At 33.0% G+C, this 13,029-nt stretch overlaps 1 protein-coding gene across 3 annotated transcripts in view; it reads right to left on the bottom strand.

Annotated features, from left to right (window-relative positions):
- Positions 1–13,029, bottom strand: part of LOC129757709 (zwei Ig domain protein zig-8-like) — a 928,615-nt gene that overhangs the window by 238,679 nt on the left and 676,907 nt on the right. The window lies entirely within an intron of this gene.

The raw sequence follows: 13,029 nt of genomic DNA, 5'->3' as shown, positions 1-13,029 counted from the left end.
GGCATAAGGTAACCAAGCTTATACTTTTCAATATGGTTCCACTAACTTAGAAAACTTAAATTTATCTTCTAATAAACTGACTATATAGTTATATAAAATTTATTCTTGAAAGTTTTTATTTAAAAGGTTACAATTATTTTCAAAAATGGCTATTTTCTGCGGAAAGGTAAGAAATTTGATGCAAAGTTGATGCAGTAAATTTCACTCTTCCTACCCAATACTATAATGTGGTGGTATATCTGGCTGGTCTTTACACTTTTTTTTAAATATTGATCATTAAAAAACGATGTTTTTTCACTCCTCGATAAAATGCGTGCTTCTTAAAATGGAACACTTTGAAAATGGAAACGAATGCATAAAATATTTCAATGTAAACTTTTTTTACCATTTTATCATTTTTACATGAGAACTACCATCATGATTGCAGTTTTTCCAAAAATGCATTCAAAAGCAACAATATTAAATTATTAATTAGGTAACCATATAAAATGGTTAATGAAAATGAGCGTGTGAAGAAATTGATATGGTGTGCTTCGTTCTCCCGCACGCGCCCCTTCGTCGTTTTGTCCTTCACAGAGCAACCTGAATATAATGTTATGGGAAGTCTCGAAGTAACAATCGCTTTCGTACCATGCAGTGTGGGCACGACGTACTCATCAACGACTTCATTAATTCTGGGGTCGTACCCCTTGGTGAAAACCATTTTTATGTTTAACAATAATTCGGAGCTTCGGTTCCAAAATTTTTGGATTGGTTCGGTTTTCAAACTGAACCATTGAAATGTAAAAATAAATATTAGCCGGGAAAACTTAAATCTGTAGTGTTCCTCCCACACGGTTTCTGTCATGATGACATCAAACCTGAGTGGGAGTGAAGCCTGTTTGTTCTCCCTTCCACACATCGACAGATCCATACTTTTAGATAGCATGCGCGTATCTATGACGTCACGTATAATTTGACGTCATAGACACGATAATCTTGATTTTAGTGATTGCTGGTTGTGGCTAGCAAGCCAAATTGACACGTTTTTTGGAGTGATGATTTGATGATAATTACTATGAAAATTTATTTTTCAAACTATTTTGTTTTTTTTTCTTTCTTTTATAGGATGAAGAAGAAAAAAAATCAAATTTTTTAAGCTAAAAATCATTTTTATTGCACTGCCCAGTTTCGCAAGAACATGCAAAAAAAGTTTACAAAAAATCACACCAATACACACAAATACACAGACATCGTCTGAACTCGACGAGCTGATTCGATAGGTACCTATAAAGGTATATCTAAGACCCATAATTAATGATCTCCCAAATCGACCGATAACTATACCTTTCTGAAAGAAAGGCAAAAACATTCAGTCATTGTTTCCGTGATGTTCAATGTCTAATGCGTAAATGGATGAATGACTGACGATCAACATTTGAAAACCAGCAGCTGTAAGAAAAATGTAACTTGTAATGTAGATCCAGCACTATCTAGAGTGAATGTCGTTTCATAATTAAAGCTAAGTGCTGAAATAAAAACGGATTTATATTTGGAGTACCTATGGATTAATTTTGAAAGAAATTCTAGAACAGTATAATTTATTCGTAATGCACATGTGTTCACGTGAGAAGTTATACAATATGGTTTGTTACGAATGTAGAACGAATTAGGCCGACGCAGTATTGATTACTTGTTCAAAACATTTCTTAAATGAAAATGAAAAAAAAAAACACTTTAACTGTCAAAATAACATTGAAATTACCAAATCATTTATTTTGTGAACTGAAATATTTGAAATCAAAAAATTTATATTGCACCATTAATCATCATTGCGGTTTAACTGTCTAAAATAAAGTAATATGATAAAAAGTAATGCCATTGGTAACAAACTTCCTGTTTTAGACGCGATCGAATATTAACATAAACAACTATGGTAATGAAGAATGGACAGTATAAACTGTACATAAATAATGCTTCTCAATTATTGAACCACAATTTTCGTGCTAACAAAATAAATGATTTGTTAAGGGTTATGTTTTAAAATAATTTACTAACAAAAAAAAAGTGCAATGACTGACAAAATGATGTATGTTATAAAGAAACATAACTACAAACCAAAGATACATACAATCTTTATAATTTTTTTTAAATTTGAGTGTACGGCGAATATCATATAATAATCAACAGCACCAGAAATTAAAACAATGTTTGATAATTTCAATACTCAATGATATGAAGAAAAGAGAATTTAAAGAAAAATTGAAACGAAGTAAGCAAGTCAATCAATAAACTTCTGAAACTTAACAGCAACAGCAGCAGCTAAATTGATATATGTCGCTAAATCGCTAATAATCGCACCTCAACCGCAATGTTTCAACACTCTGCAATTGCAACCAAACAGGCTAATGAAGACTGGGTTTAATGCATACTTTTACCAATCTGTGCCTAGCACCAAATTCTGTATCAACATTCAAATTGAAGAGAGAGCAAAGGAAGTAGATAGAAAAAAAGGAAAAGAGAAATAAAGAGAGGCAAGAAAATGGAAATTCCTCACCGGGTTTGTTGTGTGGTATTGGTTTTCGTTAACGACGCCTCCTACGATGTTTCTTGCCAACATGCTCGGACATGTTTGATCGGGCTGGGCAGCTTTCTCAGCGTATATTTTTCAACCAACACAAATTTACACTACCCCGATTTTGTTCAGCTTTAAACTTAAACTTTCCCCGAAAAACATGAACCTAAACAACGTTTTCGATTCACTACTCTTTTTATGCACAATTGCTCGTAAACATCACAATACCACACAGAAAGATCGAACCCTCTCACAACTTTGTAGCACCAGAACACCAGAATTCAATTCGATAGAATTCGAAACAGCAAAAATTCTTCAATCTAAGGGTCATTTAGAATTCACTCTTATCAAAACTCGCGCTTTCTTATTTGCCTTAAATCCCAATTTTTAAGCGCGGCGGAACATTTTTCTATGCTTGAAAATTTCTTCATTCCGCATTAATTAGTCTTTTTCACCACTTCTACCGCGACGAGAACATAAAATCACCGCTGGATAAACACGTTCCAAAGAGCTGGGAGAAAGAGGGCAAACGAACTGTTCGCGTCGGGTGCTCAACGAAGACTGCGTTTGAGTTTCAAAATTATAATTCAAATTTTTAATAAAATACAAAATCAAATTTGTACAAGGGTTTGTACCACGAAAAATATATGGGAGAGTGGGGAATCATGGGCCACTTTTTTTCGTTGTTCCATAACTTCTTTATTATAAAAGATAAAATGAAAATAAAAAATGGTATGGTTTTCTACATTTTCAAGGTATCATAAGGTATTTTTTTTAAATTCTTAATAAGTTATTTTTCCCAAATTCTGACTGTTTGAAAAAAAGCAATATTTTTTGGATTTTGAAAAATGGTGGAGAATCGTGGGCCACCAAATCCCAATTGACCAAATAACATGCAAAGTTTATGAGTTGACCCTAAACTGTGATTTCCTAATTCATTTCGTTATTTTCAAGCAATTTCAGATGATCAAATAAAAAAGAGAGCTGTGTATGATCGAATAGATTCCAAAACCTGGCTCGCGAACGTTTTGGCAAAATTTCTCATATAGGATGGACAATATATTTTTAAAACTCTTCATTTTGCGTTAGAAAACTTAACAGATAGGAAAAACGTATTTTAAGTTCTGAATGTGTATAAAAACATGAAAATTTAGTTGATTCAAGATGTGTGGCCAACGATTCCCCACAAGCTATGATTTGCAAATTGGTAGCGTTTGTGTAGCTTATTGATGTTTCATCAAAAATTCCTCTTCCACGTGAAAGATCATGACAAAACTAAGATCATAAGCGTATGAGCATATTTTTGTTTTGCACTTTAGGTTCCCCATCGATGAAATTAGTGGGTGTTTTTTTAATTATGTAAGTAAATGTTTCTTACTTTTTTTAGCTTGATAAATAAAAGAAGCATATGATGCGTATTTCAGTCAACAACATATAGGAATATATGCTCACGCAAAGCGACGACGATGACAGTTGGTTTGAGATTTTTAGCTCAACACACATCTGAGATATCAAAAGTGGCCCACGTTTCCCCATGCCCCACGATACCCCACTCTCCCCTATAATTTCTTTTCTATAATAATTAGAAAAATCAAGAATACCAAATTGAATACAAAATACAATAAATGAGAACAGAAATACAATTATGATTATGAAAATAAAGATCTGCCAAATCATGTTCAAGGTTGTTTTTCTATCAAATCTGATTGATTGAAGTGCGTTAGTTTGGAAGGGTGCCGTGGACCATGCCATTAGGCACTCTGGATGCTGATCTGAATATGTCCAATTTAACCGGATGATCCGTTTTCCATTAAAAAAATCAAACAAGATTTGCTATCGTTCAAAGCTTTTTTACGACCCAAATTAACTCTTGAATGTCAATATGCCATAATTGGAAGTTTTGAATCATGTTATTATTGTCAGGCATTTCCTAGGAATAAAAATCTTCTGGTTTTCCTAATGAATGTATGAGATCAACAATTTTGTCTCATTTTTATTGGGCGCTTCCTGAAAGACAAGAAAAAAAACTTTCTAATCAGATTCAGAATTGAAATTTGACACTCACTGCTTAAAATCGCCATAATTCTTTTGTTTTTCGACAGATTTGAAAACTCAAATGTGATTTAAGTGATTCAAATATAAAACGGAACGGTGAACGAAAATTAAGAGTGAGAATACATATGTACTTTACATGAAATGGATTAAAATTTACGTTCATCTTAAATTTATAACGAAAATCTTCCGTTATTATGCTCAAAATGCTGGAGCAAGTTGAATTGAGGAGTGTGAATAATTAATGAATTTGTAAATAAAAAGGGAAGCGTTAAACACAAAATTATACATGTGCCATGTTCAGCTTCTAATTTTAGCTTACTTATGTACTTCATAGGTTTTGTTTAATTTAAACATCTGAAAGCTGGTCTAGACTTTTTTCTAGCATTATTTTCAAATTTTTTCTCCAGATTCGTTAAATGTAAAAATGAATGACTGCTGTTGATCATCTGGTTATCACTTTTAATTATGTTTCAAGATATTTTATAGTTTATATCTTTTAAAAACAGTTGAAAAATCAAAAGATATTTAGCGAATTTCGTCAGGAGTGTATAATTAACACTTATAGAATTCTAGAATGTTATATAATAGGACAATTTAATTTTAAGTTTATAAAGAAATAGTTTTAACTTTCGTATAATAAAATCTATCTATCTATATATATAAAAATGAATTTCTGTCTGTCTGTCTGTCTGTCTGTCTGTCTGTTCCCTATAGACTCGAAAACTACTGAACCGATTTGCGTGAAACTTGGCAGGTGGGGGTATTGGAGGCCGGGGAAGGTTCCTATTATGGTTTGAGACCCCTCCCTCTCTCATGAAGGGAGGGAGGGGCCTCCCAAACAAAAGACAATTTTTTGCATAACTCGAGAACCAATCAAGCAAATGGTATCAAATTTGGCATGGGGTGGTATTTGAGTACGAAGAATATTCCTATGAGTATTAGGTACCCCTCCCTCCTCTCAGTAGGGTGATAGGAAGAGGGGAGGAGGGCTACCTTACAATTTTTCATATAACTCGAAAACTAATCAAGATATTGGAACCAAATTTGGCACAGGAAGGTATTGAGATACGAAAACTATTTCAATGATTATTTGAGACCCCTCCCTCTTTCCAGTTGAAAGGGGGAGGGGCCTCTTTCATATTTTTTATATAGTTCAAAAACTAATAAAGCAAATGGAACCAAATTTTCCATGGGAGGGTATTTGGATAGGAAAAATATTTCTATGGTTATTTTAGACCCCTCCCTCTTTCCAGTAGGGTGATATAAAGGAGGGATAGGCCTCTTTTATAGTTTTCAACATAACTAAGAAAGTAATTAAGCAAATGGAACCAAACTTGGCATGGGCGGGTATTTGGGAACGTGACATGTTCTAATGATTGTTTGAGACCCCTTCCTTCTTACAGCGGGGAGGAAGGAAAGAGGGAGGGGAGTTTCATTCAATTTTACTGCATAACTCAAGAACTACAACAGCAAATGGAACCAAATTTGGCATCCCTCACTCTTTCGAAAAGGTGGATGAAAAGGTGGAGGCGAGGTCTCCCTAACAATTTTCAGTATAACTGGAGAGCTGATCAAGCAAATCAAACCATATTTGACATGTGAGTGTATTTGGATACGAGAAATGTTTCTATTATAAATTGAAGCCGTAGCTTTTAAGCGGTAAGATATAAAGGAAGAAGGGGAGGGGGTTTCCATTTTTTTTGCATAACTCGAGAATTAATCGAGCAAATGAAACCAAATTTCATCATAATCATCAAAAAGTATTTGAGTACGAAAAATACTTTTATGAATATTAAGTTATCACCCCTCTATTGAAAGGAGAGAACGGAAAGGGGGATGGTACTTCCATTCAAGTTTATACAACACTCAAAAATTTAATGGAATATAGGAAGGGAAGAGGGAAGCTTACATTTCACTTTTTTTTTTTACAAAATCCGAGAAATGGACAATACTTAACATGGAAAATCATTTTGGTATGACTCTATGATTTGTTAGCATATGTTCTTAATTTATGCTTACGAAGCCAACAAATGGAAACAAATATGGCATGGAAAGGTACTTGGACTCTTATGTGTAGAGAGGGAAAGAAAGAAAGGGGCTCCATACCATTTTTGTTGTAATGCTTAAATACTTATCAACCAATGGAACTATATTTGATATAAGAGGATTTTTGGGAACGAAAAAATGTTTATTAAAGATTACAATCTCCAGGGGGTGAAGTGAAGAACAGGGGGGGGGGGCTCTCTAATCAATTTTTTAGCATAAATCCAGAACATATCAAGCAAAAACAACCATACTTTATAAGTTAGATTAAGGCCGGAACAAATTTCAAATCCTTCTTTTGTCACTCAGAGTTGGAACATCGCGAGGGGGGGGACAATAAAAAATAATGCGAAAAACAAATAAATTGGAATAAATTGCACAAAATCTCGCATGCAAAAAATTGTATGCTATATCATTGCACAAAACTTTTAAAATAATGAAATTTTTTATTGATAAATTCAATAAAATAAAGAATACACATGGTGAAATTACTTCCATCTTCCAAAATTTCTTTTTTGGTCTTGTAATCTTTCGGATACTTGAATTTTTTATCAAAATTTCTATGAAATACTAAAAACTTTATTTATTTCCCCCTTCGGGTTTTTGGAAATTTCGAAGGGGGGGGGGGGAGACAAAAGAAGAAATTGATATTTGTTCCAGCCTAATTGCGAACGATTAATTTGGGACCCTTCTTTTTTAGGGCGAAACTTAAGGAAACAGATGAAAATTATCAGATCTTTAAAACAAATTTTTAAATCAAGATTCAGAATATAAGTTATGGTTTGTGTTGCAATTTGAGACTCCAGCTGAAGTTCTCATTTTATAGTGATTGCTTATTAATTTCGTTATAATTTGATTGAAAATAATACCAAAAACAATAATAATTTGAATGATTTCAGAAAATATCATTTGATTCTGAAAGGTGTAGCAAAGCACACCGGGTCAGCTAGTATAACATAAAAAAATGATCCATAAACAATTGGCAGAATCGCTATTCATTTTTAATTGAAAGACAAAAAACAACATCAAAAGCGCAAAAAAATCTCCGAATAAAGGTGAAAACATGCCGACATCCACGAAAGTGACAGCAAAAATCGCTTGCCATATACGGTGGTGAAATTATGACAGCGAAAAAACACCTTCTCACATTATCACGCCTTTTTGTCACACCTAATCTACTGCGAGTTGCCTACCTACAGGGGCAGGAATTTCCCGGACGGAACGGATATCATGTGCCTGAATCGGCACACAAGACAAAGGCTGCGTCGTTGTTGGTAGATTTTGTCATTTTGGGACTCCTTCCCCCCAACCTTTTTTGTGGTTATGTGTGGTTGACTAAATTTATCTCTACCCACATACTGTCAGCGGTGGATTTCTGATAAATAAGTGATCAATCCCGGAATTAATCTTCGAGGGTAATATATAACGAAAAACGTTTTATTTCCCTTTCGACGCGATTTAAATATTTTGGAATTATGCTTTTAAACGTTAAGAAACGATAAAAAGTTGATACCGTAACCACGGGACTAATCTTTTGATTCATCATCATCTTCAATCTCTCCAAAGTATTGGGTACATGGATTTTAAAAGCCAATCAAAATATTTCCCTTCTAAGCTGCTTGGGACGATGATGATGTTTATCCCTTCCCAATAATGTTAAAACCGATTTGATTTACTACGATGAAACATTAGGTAATTTCCAGAACCTCAGCCATAAACTCTTTCACATTGAGTTCCGTTAGATTTTGTTCGAAGAAGATGAGCCCGGTAAAGTTAATCGAGCGAACATTACTCGATTTCCTGTACGTATGAAAGTATCTAAAGGTACATATCGTTCATGGATATGTTTTAGGTCCACTTTATTTCCGAGCCCTGTCTTGCCTTACTCGAGTCTGTTTCGCTGCAGATTATAAAATCTGTATTTATATGGTTGGCTTTAAAGTAGGAATGCCGACATTTCTCCGGTGGCCCTTTCGAAAATGGCTAGCCCACCCATGGCTTTCCGACCGAAGAGGAGGAAAGTTGGTATAAAACCTTGAAAGCGAGAAGATTTGCCGGCTTTACGAGACGATTCGGTGGGATCGATTTTATTGCTTATTATGATAACTTTTATGATTGCTTATGTGTGTGCCATGCTTACGTTTTCGATTTTTCTTCACATTTGCTTTTTTTTTATTGATAGGATAGGTCAGTATTTGTTGGAAAACCGGAATCGGGTGAAGTTGTCCGACAAACAGGGAGATTATAAATGGGTCAATAAAGATGTCGGGTGCCGAGATAAGGTTCCAGCTTCAAGCTGGTACGTTCAATGAATAGAAAAAACTTTGATGAAATTTTATCTGGAGACAGTCTCGACTTGAATCGGTAAACATTCCGACGATAGATTCTAAATGTATGGTATATCTGATACGTTTCAACTCTATTGGAAGTCCATAATCATCCTCGTGAATCACTAAGGATGATGTTTATTCCTTCCAATTAGCTGTCACGAAATAAAAATTAATCAACCTGTTTAAAGGAATTTCATAAAGATTTGAACGTAAAACAAAAAAGAAACAATTATTTAAAATAAAACCAGCAATTATATTAACTTAAATAAAGATTTAAAGGCCTGAACAAATATCAAATTCTTCTATTGTTTTTCGCCTCCCCTTCGATTTTTCCGAAAATCTTGATGGAAGAAATATATACAAAGATCAAGATTTTTTATTGATATTTTTTATAAATTCCTCAAAATTCAAAAATTTACAATAGCGAAAGTCAAAATGAAGAAATTTAGAATTGAATCAACTTTTGAAATAAAAGTTTTTTTTATAAATTTTGATCTAAAACAACGCAATTTTTCAACTTTGGACAATGTAGATTACATTGTTTACAAATTTTGTTCATGCATGCTTTGGTCAAATTTGTTCAGATTTATTGGAAGTTTGGATTATTTTTTACTTCATCATCATCATATTCATCATATTTTTGTAAAGTATGGCTGAGCTTATGAAATTATGTACACCACTAGAATCGATATGAAATTGACTTTCTATTGAGTATTCTTTCTTCTGGAAATCTTGAGTTAATATGTTCAAAGCTCAGTACAAAATTGAATTTAAGTGCAAGAAAATCTGAAAAATTGCAAATTAACAAAAAGTTTGAGAGACGGCTGCATTTGAAAATTCGTCAAAAAATCTGTGTTTTATATTTTGCCAATACATAAATGCAAAAATGTTCCAAATTACGTCAACTTTTCTATCTTCTTTCAAAAATTCATTGATTGAAAAGTACGGTTGTGTGTAAACTTTTTTTACATTTTTTGTGGTTATGATCTTAAAAATTTCAAATAATATTTCTATACTTAAGTGCAGTTTCTAACTTCAGCTTTCTTGGACACTATTTTGAATTTTTGAGTATTCCATTACTGATCTGCAGTTTTTATTTCCCGAAGCATGTTTTTCAGGGTTTTGTTTTTCTAAGAATTTGAATCGCGGAAAATTGAGGTGTTGAATTTTGTTTAAGAAACATATTTCAGTTACATAACGAGGTTTCCAAAACTATAAATTTTGTATAAATCGGTTGGAAAATAAGAGAGACAGGGCCATGAGAAGAACTGCTTCACGGGGGGTATTTATTTAGTGGCTTATTTTTTTTCTATAACATTTTTGCTTGAAAAAATGCAAGCATATAGAATAGTTAAACAAATGTTGTGTGTATAATTCATTTCAAATAATTTGATTAGAAAACATAAGTCCTAAAACTTTCCAGTTTTTGAAAATGAAAAAAAAATTATATAGGATCTTGAAGACATTTGTAAGAAAAACTTTGGTTCAAATGTATCAAATAATGAAAAAAAAAATAGTAAAATAATAAGATTGAGATTTAAAGCAGGTTTCTTTTAAACTCTTGTAAACTCGATTTATTCTGATTTTAGCATCTACAGTACAAATAATGTTAAACAACAAACCACTAATTTACTTCCAACTGAATTTTCCTGTACCTGAAGATTAAGTACAAATTATTTTATAAAAAAAAAATATCATTCACAATTTTTTTTTATTTTTTTATTTTTAAAAGCTGTGCGAAAAACATTCAATTTCGATTTTTCAAAGAACGGGATCTTTAAAATGAATTGAGACCTTATTTCATCAGATTTGTGTTTTTGCCTTTCTTTCAGAAAGGTATAGTTATCGGTCGATTTGGGAAATCATTAATTATGGGTCTTAGATATACCTTTATAGGTACCTATCGAATCAGCTCGACGAGTTCAGACGATGTCAGTGTATTTGTGTGTGCTGGTGTGATTTTTTGTAAACTTTGTCAACACGTTTTTGCGAAACTGGGAAGTGCAATAAAAATGATTTTTGTCTTAAAAAATTTGATTTTTTTCCCTCTTCAATGTATAAAAGAAAGAAAAAAAAACAAAATAGTTTGAAAATTAAATTTTCATAGTAATTATCATCAAATCATCACTCCAAAAACGTGTCAATTTGGCTTGCTAGCCACAACCAGCAATCACTAAAATGAAGATTATCGTGTATATGACGTCATATACACGATGGGCGCCCTCGCTACACGCTATTCGATACTCGATGGGCGTACTTCACTCCCACTCATGATACCTTCATGACGATGAAACGAGCGGCAGGAAGGAGTACGAAACCCTATAATTTTAAAATTTTTACTTTTGTACCAGTTCAGTGATAGCCAAACCGGTCTCAAAAATTTTGAAGCCGAAGCTTCAGACCATATAGTTATAATATGGAATTTCATAAAGGGGTAACACCCCGAACTTGTCATATCGAACCGATGGGTCTAGGGTTAAACACCGCATTTTTCTGCAGCGATGGCTGGCTTCGATACGTCGAAGCAAGCGTGAATCTGTTAGATAATTTTGTAGTTAGTTTGAAAAAGGGCGAACGCACCAAATGTAAACAAACATAGCGTAACATTTAATAAGGGCGAAACATCAGTTAGCTCGAAAAAAAAACGCTTTTGAAACTTCGGAACATCTAATCAAATCCTATTTAAAAAATCGACGCTATCTATTGGCCCTACCCGGATAAAAAAATCCCATTTTAAATAGGCGTAAATTCGCGTTCAAAAGAAAATGCATCAACAAAATGTTGAATTCCCTGGACTTTCAAGTATTTCTGAGTTTAAACTTAATTCAAAAAAATCGGGTCCAATAGTGAGTTTCAGAATTCAGATTAAAATCCAAAAATTCAGATGCAATTCAGCGCTAGACGATTTTCAAAACAAATTTACAAAACCGACATAATGGACAAAAATGTCAAAATAGTCAATTACTACAAAAATGACAATGGTTTAAATTTTCTTAAATTACAAAGTGTATCAAATTTACATTATTGATAAAATTGACAAAAATTACCAAATAGATAACATTCACAAACTTTAATCAAGTTTTAACAAGCCTGACATATTTCGCAAATATGGGAAAAATTTACAAAAATTGACCAATTTTGAATGGATTGACATAATTTATAACATTTACAAAATTGACAAAACTGGATAGATAAAATGAATATAAATCATAAAACTGAAAAAGTTTTCAAAATATGCAAAATTGACAGAATCAAAATAGAATCAATATAGAGAAAAATTAAACAAATTTACAAAACTGACATAATTTACAAAAAATTTCAAAATAGTCTATAATTACGAAAATGACATAATTGGTTAAATCGTCAAAAATTACAAATTGGACCAAATTTGCATAGTTGACAAAATTGATAAGAAATACAAAAAAAAACAAAAATGACAACATTCACAAACTTGATAAATTTTACAAACCTGACAAATTTTTCAAATGTGGCAAAAAATGTGCCCTTTTCAAAAATCTTCACGGTACAACTTGGGTGCGAAGTGCACGCAAGTTTTTGCACTTACTTGCACGCAAGTTTTTGCACTTACTTGCACACAAATTTTGGACGCAAGTTTAACACGCACCCATTTAAACTCACCGCACTCAAAGTGTAGGGTGCAAGTTCGAGCACGTGCTCGAACCCGGGTGTGAACCCGTGTGTGCGCATCCATGTTCAGACGCCAGGAAAAGGAATCAAATGCAGAAAGTGTAAGCGCTTGAGCATCTTGGGTAACTTTTTTGTTTCAATTCCAATCGTGATGCTGTCTTGGGGTAAAATATTTGCCTTGATTTAGGCTTTGAGAAAATTACTTACAAAAATCAATCGGCTAGTGAAGAAAAAAGTTATTAATAAAACATCGGTTTATTGTGCATCTCCCGAGCAAAATATTTCTTAATCTCATTCACGCTTGAGGCTCAATCTCAACGCCTTCTGATGGTCGGATTTAGCTTGACTAGGATAAGACCTTCTGGTAAGCCAATGATTAATTTTACATTACCATGTTTA

The sequence above is a fragment of the Uranotaenia lowii genome, chromosome 3 (genome assembly GCF_029784155.1).
Source record: "Uranotaenia lowii strain MFRU-FL chromosome 3, ASM2978415v1, whole genome shotgun sequence".
Taxonomy (NCBI): domain Eukaryota; kingdom Metazoa; phylum Arthropoda; class Insecta; order Diptera; family Culicidae; genus Uranotaenia; species Uranotaenia lowii.
Note: the sequence above shows the minus strand (reverse complement) of the source record. Positions and strands in the feature narration are given on the sequence as shown.